We start from the raw sequence: 8,540 nt of genomic DNA on the forward strand, positions 1-8,540 counted from the left end.
GACTTGGAGAATACGGGATATCCATGAAGACCATGACGTGGTGGCTCTTAACCACGTCGTGGTGGCCAAAATTTGGGAAGTATATATATATATATATATATATATATATATATATATATATATATATATATATATATATATATTCTGGATATTAGGTCGTTTCCAGAAGGTGGAGGACTTATGGCTGCGTTACTCACGAGAAAAAAATATTCCAAGGGTCGATTTTGAGGCTAGAAAGTCGATTAGAGCATGGATTTGAAGATTCAAGCACTATTGTATCGAGATTTCACTTCGGGTTTGCTTGATGATCATGTCTTGCATTCGTTTGGTGATGTTTTTATGCTTTAATTTGATGAAGATGATGTAAAAACCTTTACTTTCCCTGGATATTGATGAACCCTTGTTGATATGCTTTGATTTTGGTAGTGGGATTAATTGAATTTGGTTATTACTTGTATTCGATTGATTGCTTTACCTTTCATGTTAAAGTTATGATTTTTATTGTTTATTGCTCATTGTTATTAGGATTAGATGATCATTCTATCTTGATGTACTTGAATCATATGAATCTATGATCATTAGGTTTGTATGAATGGGCTTTGATTATAAGCCTAGGGTTAGATAATATTAATCTCTGATTTTGATTGTGTTAGAGAGAATTAGATATCCATGCTATGCTTAGATTGATTGTCATAATCATTGACAAGAAATCACTAGATCATATCGTTCATAGTTGGAATGTATTTAATTAGTTATGTGTTTGCTAACTACATGATCATTATGTTAGTTGCTCATTAATTATTAGTACTAGAAAATCCGATCAAGATAACTAGTCATATTACAATTCGGTAATCCATTCATTAATCCATTGCACTTCTAATAAATCAAGCATAAAAACTTTGGGTATTCGTATTCTTGTGGAAGTACTTATTATTCCATTTAGTCTTTAGTTTCATTGGATTAATAGAGCGTTAAAACTAGTTTAAATTAGTTTACACAAAAACCCATTTTTACTTTACTGTTATTAACTTAATTAGCATTTGAATTATTTGATCTAAACCATTCTCGTTTCATGTGTTTGACACCTTTTCTTACCTTAATTTATATTACTTTACGACTAGGTATTTGTGTTTAAGACTAGTTGAGATTAGATAGGACTTTATAAATAAAAAATAGTGAAAATAAAACACAATCACTTTTCAAAACTAAAACTTTTAAAATCTTATTTATGCTCGACCATCTCTCAAGAGGGATTAAACGTTGTGGCTTAATTTCAACTGACAACAAATTTCTTGATAATATTGATTATGAAAGTGTAATAGATGAATTTTCGTATAAAAATACTAGAATATCGATGTTTAGAGAATGTGATCCGCTGACTTTTTATCTTCTCTTTTATGAAAAATTGTTTCTAACAGTTACAACTTATAAATAATGAATGAAAACATGATGTTGTGGTAATGTATTTACGATATTTTTTTTTGTTTTTAACATTTTTAAGTTATGAATTTAACGGTAGAAATATAACTTAATAATACTTTACAAAATGAAAAATATGGGTCCTCACTTTGATTTTTTCGCAGAAGGCCTCCAAAATGTTAGGGACGGGCCTGCGAACACACATGTAATAGACCTAATGTAACAAATTGCACTCATTTTAATGCAAATAAGGTTTTATACTTGGAAATGCATACATAATATCATTTAAATCTTCGGTGGGTGTAGATTGTTGGCGAGCAAACATTTTTCATTATATATAAGTAATAATTTGATAAATATTATTGAAATAGATATATGTATTTATACATATGATTGAAATAGATATATGAAAACAGAGAGTACACGAAATTACAAAACCGCGGATATAAAGAACGTCGAAAATGGAGTTCGTATGCAAAAGTTACGACCATCCGAAGACAACGAACAGTTAAATAACAACGCACGACCCGTAATCGTAAAAACAAAACTTCAAACGCTTTGTTTGATGTGTTAAACCGTGAATTTTCAATTCCTAACAATTTTCCCTAAAGCGTAATTCAATCTAGTATCTAATTCTAACTCTAACTTCTTTTGCCCGAAAACCCGACATTATTGTTGATAAGAACGAATAGCAGTCCGTAGAGTTTTTACCGTCATTAAACCTTCGGACAATTCGCTCTACTAGCTATGATACTTTCCATGAAAAACATTTTTAAGTTTTATAGAACATAAAACGGTCTAATATTTGAAAAGTTCGTTAACTTCTGTTTTTCATGAGAAAATGACACTTCTGCGGATTTAAACATACCACAACAAATGAGATTCTACCATTAAACACATCTTCAAACGATTCATTCAGGTTAGCTATGATACTTGTCACATAAATGTTTTCATATATCACGGATCGTAAAATCAAGAAGTATTTTATAGAAACTCAAAGTTTTGAGCGAAAAGTCGGGTTTTGGTGACCTGTTGTGTAACATCCCAAAAACACAGATAAAAATTTGTTTTTAAATTCATCCAAAACATACGATACTCATATCAAAAAAATCAAAAGTGTATCATAGCAACATGTTATCAGAGTACAAATTCCCAAAATCTCAATATTGCAGAAACCTTAGGATGATGTGGTGCGATCAAGCAGGGCCCTTTCCCTTCGAACTGGAAGTACCTGAAACATAAACTAAAAAGTGTAAGCATAAAGCTTAGTGCGTTCTCCCAAAATACCTCATACCATACAAAGATACAATTTATGTTTTATGGATTTGTAGAATACAATATTTTAATATACAAATTATTGTTGGAGTCCTTAGTATTGGGGTTCAAGCAATCATAATATGGCAAGTTGGCCATGTTTCCTTATTCCATTCTAATAGCAAGTCGGTTATTAGAATCTATATAAACAATTTGTATAGCCGAGTTAGGGTTATGAGAATTGTATGGTTTTGAGTACTTTTCCTAGTTTAATCAAAGATTGATTTTGGTTATTCGTATTACAATCTCAGTTTTTATACTTTAACTGTTATCAGAGCCAAGAATCGAAGGCTGTGAGATTGAATCACTCACCTGTTGACAAGCTAGGTCAACATGTCAGATGTAGAAGACGGTGCAGAGCCTCCTTTGGTGAGGAACAAAGAGGTTGGAGTGACTACAGTTGCCTGTCGCATGCTCAATTCCACAAATTACACAGTTTGGTCCCTACATATGAAGGTTGTCTTATGAATTCATAAGGCATGGAGTGTAATTGACCCAGGAACAAAGAAGAACAAAGAGAAAGATTACATGGCAATAGAGCTACTGTATCAGGCAATCCCAAAGACTTTGATCATGCAAATCGGAAATGTGGAGTTTTCAAAGGTCCTTTGGGATGCGATAAGGGATCGTCACGTTGGGGCTGATCGGGTCAAGGAAGAAAGACTCCAAACCCTAAACACCGAATTTGATCGACTGAAGATGAATGAGTTAGAACCAATCGATACCTTCGCTGGAAATATGTATGGAGTCGCTTCCAAGTCGGCATCGCTGGGTGAAACCATTGGAGAATCGAAGATGGTGAAGAAGCTCCTCAAATCTGTACCAAGAAAATTCATCCACATAGTGGCATCTCTTGAACAAGTCCTCGATCTGAAGATTGTAGGCTTCGAAGACATTGTTGGCCGATTAAAGGTATATAAAGAGAGGATAAAGGAGGCAGATGAAGGCGCAGATGTTCAGATGAAGGTGCTGTTCGTGAAATCGTCGTCTGGAGGTGGTGGCTCGTCGTCTAGTGGCGGTGGCTCGTTGGGGTCTCATCGAGGAGGGAAGGGAAAGTGGAGAGGATTGAGTGGGTCATCCGGATCAAATCAAATGAATGGGTCACATGGGTTAAATAAAACCAAGTCAGTCCAAGGATAAAAGCCCAACAATAATCGATCCAACAGCCAACCCAATTACACTTATGACCCAAATAAGAATAAAACCAAGAAGGACCGATCCAAAATTATTTGTAACCGGTGCGATAAACCGAGACACTTCGCGTCTCAATGTCCGGACAGAATCCAAAAATTACAAGAAAGCAATTTTACCGAAAGTGCGATAACGATGTGACCGTATTTTTACACAAGACTGTGTTTTTAAACGAAGAAAATGTGATACCATCTCGATACGACTCACAAAATAACGATGTGTGGTATTTGGATAACGGGGCGAGCAACCACATGATGGGAAACCGGTCGTTTTTCTCTAAACTTGATGAAGGCATAACCAGGTGGGTTAAATTCGATGATAATTCGTGTGTAGGAATAAAGGGAAAAAGCTCTATTCTTTTCCAAGGAAAGTCGGGGCAACAACGATTGATGACGAAGATTTATTTCATACCGGATCTCAAGAACAATATTATTAGTCTCGGAGATTTATTTCATACCCAACAAACTGTAAGACAAATGCTTAGTGAGTTCCCAAAATACACAAAACATACAACCACATAATACCATGCAATATATATATATATATATATATATATATATATATATATATATATATATATATATATATATATATATATATATATATATATATAATTGCCATGGACTCCCTCCATAGTCTTCATGTGGAATGTCATGGGCTACCCCCGCGGTCTAACATCCAAGTGCCATGGGCTTCCCCCATGGTCTTTTCCTAGAATTCCATGGGCTCCCCCCGTGGTATGATAACCAAGTGCCATGGGCTCCCCCATGGTCTTCACATAAGTCATTACATACCAGCTAACAAAACCATTGCATATCAACTATTAAGACCACATATCAACTAATGGGCCGACATTGGTGCCTTCGACCCATTGGTATAATGAGAAGACTCACCTCGGCCTGCTGAAAATAATAGCTGCTCGGCTACCAATCTAAAGAGTCTCACACTATATAAATATACAAATTACCCTAATTAGGATTATGACATAAGCTAACCAAGGGCCCAAAATCTTAAGTCCCTACCCCTCTACTAAGCCCAAAAGTAGATTCCTTTTAATGGGCACAACCAAACTTGGCCCATTTACACTAATGGGTCTAAGGCCCAAAAGGCCCAACTAATTGACCCTAGAGGCCCACAATGGAATCTGACCTACCTATCTTAACCAGGACATAGCCCATGATGCATCCCTAAGCTCCTAAAGTCCACATACGAAGCCCACACCGAAGGCCCAAGACACAGAAACCCTCTGCTGAGTATGCGGGGCGTACTCAACTTGTACGCTAAGCGTACACGCTTAAGGGCCTGTACGCTGCACGTACGAGCTTGTACGACCAAAATACTCCTCTGATTTGCCAACTATGCCATTAAGCTCTTATTTGGTTCAGACACTTGTTCCAATACTCAGATTTGACCTCTTTGAGGTGGATAATTACGTAAAGTTGCCAAATTTACATGCATGCATGGCTTAATGAAGACCAAAAGCCCAAATGAACTAAATAAACGACTTAATGCTTCCATGTAGGTCACAAACACCATAAAGTTTGCACCTTTAAGCTAGAAAAGGTCACTAAGGTAGCGTTTGGTATATGAGACTGGACAGAACAGAACATAACAAGGTTCTTTCAGATAGTGTTTGGCATGGATGGGACAAGAACAAAAATAATTATTGACCAAGTTAATTGGGACTATTTCATTAGGTTTTAGTCTTACTCAATAACATGGAACACAGTGGAACAAAAACATATTTGACAAAAATTACATATCTTTTCTTTTTCATCTCTACCCCTTTTCATTAAACAACCGTTCTTTCATCGTTGTTTTTTTGCAAATGAAAAATTATCACGTATTCCACAAACACTTATCTTCCTATCACCTCCTGCAAGTCTTTTTGGTGTGTTTGCAAAGAGAAGAGCTTGTGGTACAATTCTTGTCAAATATTATGGTGTTTGCGGTTAAGTGTTCACGGCCCAGGTGGTGTTTACGGCCGTGAACTGGTTCACGGCCGTGAACCCATTTGCGGCCCATGTCCACTATATATAGTTGTCAGGGTAAGGAGTGCATGTTGACATAAAAGAGAGGACGGAAAGAGAGTGTACGGCCAAGAGAAAGAGGAGCTTAAGTGTGTGTAAGTGTGTGAATCTTGTGCAAGGGAACTTCATTGTCATCATCAATTCAAAAAAGATTCATATTATTCTTCTACTCCTTCTTCTTCAATTTAATCTTGCATCATCCAATTGATTGGGGTTCCGCACCATCAAGCGGATCTGATTGATACACAAGCAGATTTGGGACTTATATCTAATGGAAATTAGGGTTTCCAGGGGTGTTGAGAGGCAAAGGAGGCTGATAGAAATGAGGTCCAAAGGTTATAAGATGGTATAAATATGGTACAAGACCAAAACGTAGGGTTTTCAATCCAGACAGCATACGCCCGGTGTACCTCCTCGTACGCCCTACGTACGAGGCTCCGATGCCTGATGAATGCGCGCCCTCGTACGCTAAGCGTACATGCGCGTACGCCCATCGTACGAGGGGAGGTTTTCTTGACAAAAACTTGAATTTAAACCAAAAAGAAATATACCTGGATTTCGGTTGTTACAACTCTCCCCCACTAGAATTACACTTTGTCATCGAAGTCTGCTGATGCAAATAAGGCTGGGTAATGCTCTCTCATCTCGTCCTCCGGATCCCAGGTCCATTTGGAGCCCCCCCGGTGCTGCCATTGCACCTTTACTAACTTCACCACTTTGTTACGAAGAGATTTAGTTTTTCTATCTAGAACTACAATGGGCTTCTCAACCTAGTTCAAGCTCTCGTCCACCTGAATGTCATCCAATGAGATAACTGCAGCCTCATCAGATACACACTTCCGCAACTGAGACACATGGAAGGTTTTATGGATCTAACTGAGCTCATTAGGGAGATCCAACCGATAAGCAACCTTGCCAAATTTGGCAGAAATCCTGAATGGACCAATGAATTGGGGTCCCAGCTTGCCACTCTTCTGAAATCGGATGACACATTTCCAAGGTGACACCTGTAGCGAAACAAAATCCCCCGCCTGAAACTCAAGATCCGAACGACGTCGGTCAGCATAGCTTTTCCGACGACTCTACGCGAATCGCAGCCTGTCACGCACATGCTGAATCAACTCAGTGTTCTTAAGCATCACTTCAGTGCTTCCCATGACTCGATGGCCAACCTACCCCTAACAAAGAGAAGTCTTACACCTCCGCCCATACAACATCTTGAATGGGGGTCGATCAATACTAGCATGATAACTATTGTTTTATGAGAACTCTGCTAATGGGAGGTAAGTATCCAAACTCCCTCCAAAGTCTAGAGCACATTCCCGAAGCATATCCTCGAGCGTCTGGATCATCCTCTCACTTTGACCATCGGCCTGGGGGTGGTAAGCTGTACTGAAATGTAGCTGAGTGCCTAACTCCTCATAAAACTTCTTCCAGAACCTGGAGGTGAACCGAACATCACGGTCCGAAACCATAGATACCGGCACCTCGTGCCTGACTACCACCTCCCGCACATAGATTTTCGCTAATTTCTCGGTGGATATACTCTCATAAATCGGAATAAAGTGAGCACTCTTGGCCAGCCTATTCACTATAACCCAAATAGAATCAACACCTCGCGCTGTCCTGGGTAACTTCGTGATAAAATCCATGGTGATCTCCTCCCATTTACACATGGGGATGGGTAATGGCTGGACCTTGCCGTGAGGCCTCTGGTGCTCGGCCTTGACCTGCCTGTAAGTCAAACACCGCTCGACAAACCAAGCAACTTCCCGCTTCATGAAGGGCCACCATTAGCTCAACATCAGTTCTCAGTACATCTTCGTGGCCTCGGATGGATAGAAAACTTGTACTTATGCGCCTCTTCCAAAATCTTTTGCCTCACTCCGCCAAATGCCGGGACCCAAACCCTACCACACTGAGTTAATAATCCCCGATTTTCTCTGACAAACAATGGAATCTACCCCTAATCTGCTCAGTCTTCCAATTTTCATTTTTTAATCCTTCTACCTATTCCCCCTTGATCATATCCATCAATGGTGAGGTAACCGTCATCCTCAAGCAAACTTCTCTGATCGGAGCACTCGCCGCCTTACGGCTCAAAGCATCAGCCACCACATTGGCCTTCCCGGGATGATACAAAATCTCATAGTCATAATCTTTCATCACGTCTAACCACCTCCTCTGCTGCATATTCAAGTTTGGCCGATCCATCAAATACTTCAAACTCTTATGATCGGTAAAAATGGTGAATCGGACCCCATATAAGTAATGCCTCTAAATCTTGAGGGAAAATACCACCACCCCTATTTCCAATTCATGAGTGGGGTAATTTTCCTCATGAGGCAGCGAGGCGTAAGCAATCACGTGTCCCTGCTGCATAAGGACAACTCCCAAACCCGAAATAGAAGCGTCACAATACACCACAAAATCATCCAATCCCTCGGGTAATGCCAGAATCGGGGCCTCGCATTATTTATGTCGCGGTCTCCACCCTCGAATCTGAAACATAAGCCAGAAACCCGGCACAACCCTGCTAAAGAATCCTCCTAGCCCTCGCAGTTGAATAGAGAGCTGACCCATGCG

At 39.1% G+C, this 8,540-nt stretch overlaps 1 long non-coding RNA gene across 2 annotated transcripts; it reads right to left on the reverse strand.

Annotated features, from left to right (window-relative positions):
• Nucleotides 1–2,386: 2,386 nt before the first annotated feature.
• Nucleotides 2,387–3,830, reverse strand: LOC145159291 (uncharacterized). Of its 2 annotated transcripts, XR_013737615.1 has the most exons (3): nucleotides 3,262–3,826; nucleotides 3,046–3,177; nucleotides 2,387–2,650 (listed from the first exon to the last, which is right to left on the reverse strand). It is a non-coding gene; the product is annotated as an uncharacterized LOC145159291 (long non-coding RNA). The 2 variants fall into 2 exon arrangements; XR_013737614.1 differs by having other exon boundaries at nucleotides 3,046–3,830.
• Between the last annotated feature and the right edge of the window lie 4,710 nt (nucleotides 3,831–8,540).

The sequence above is a fragment of the Lactuca virosa genome, chromosome 2 (genome assembly GCF_052849685.1).
Source record: "Lactuca virosa cultivar CGN04683 chromosome 2, Lactuca_virosa_CGN04683_v6, whole genome shotgun sequence".
Lineage (NCBI taxonomy): Eukaryota > Viridiplantae > Streptophyta > Magnoliopsida > Asterales > Asteraceae > Lactuca > Lactuca virosa.